Raw genomic sequence first — 1205 nt, forward strand, 5'->3', positions numbered from 1 at the left:
AAAACTGCAAATTTAGCAAATATAGTCTTTTCTCCTTTGCCCTCCGTTTTCCAAAACCAAACAAGACAGTAAAACAAATTATATCGACAAATTACCTCTTTACACTTGTGAAAATAACTGAAAGTAAGCCTGGCCACTGGGGGCACCATAAGCTTGCAACCCTTTCTCATTACTTGACACTAGGTGACTAATTTTTCATAAAGTGAACACAAGAAATGCCACTAAAGATGTATTTGTCAATATTTGTGTAAGTAGTAGAAATTGATTTTTTCTAAGTTTGCCTTACATTAAATATAAAATACTTAAAAACATATTGTCATATTCTTAAAATTGTGGATATTAGGTATACTCTTAACCCCAAACATGTCTACAGTATGAAAGAACTATCATGTGATGACTATATAATCAATAATAAAGTATAGCTTCTCCTGTAACTACACTGAGTTTTCAAGAAGATATTTGAAGTGCTGCATTCTTGAAGTTCAATTTTACTAAAACCCATGCTTATTTTAGGTCATGAAAGCCTAAAGCAATGAGCTTTAGGTTGAAGTTAATCAGGAATACTGAAAGCTACATATATTTGCCACATTTATCTTCATGTTGGACATCATCATTAGAAATCCCAGAATCAGAAAGAGATGAAAGCAGTTTTTCCTTACTGAGGTTTCACTATGCCAGGAAAAAAAAATATATATATATATCCCATTTAGGTATTTATAGAGCATTAACTAATAAAAAGTCTCAATTCAGACACATACTTTGGCCAAGTTTATCACATCTAAAAAATTCATATATAAAACAAGTATCAGTTCAAAATATAGATTACTTTTTAAGAAAAGTCTGCAGGAAATATAAAAATAAATTTGGTGGAAAGGAATGTTAAAACAGCCTGAAATTGAAAGGACATCAGGTTAATGTATGTTACATTATCATTAGGTACCAAGGCACCCCAGGTATCTTGTTTTACTCTAGACCAGAGGTACTTAACGTGGATCTTCTAATTCAAGCAACTCAGAAGTGCCTTTAAAGTGCTCCATTTCCACTGCCTGGCACTCTAAAAAATTCTCCTGATCCTACTGTCCTGTCATTTCATCAAAGCAAAATTGCCAGCCTTTCTAGACTTTTCAGAGAGGGATTTTTGGAGATTTTTCTTCTACAATACTAAAAAATCCTGAAGAATTACAGGTGAAGATATATTCCCCTCA

This window comes from Lepus europaeus, chromosome 14, assembly GCF_033115175.1.
Source record: "Lepus europaeus isolate LE1 chromosome 14, mLepTim1.pri, whole genome shotgun sequence".
NCBI classification, from domain to species: Eukaryota; Metazoa; Chordata; class Mammalia; order Lagomorpha; family Leporidae; genus Lepus; species Lepus europaeus.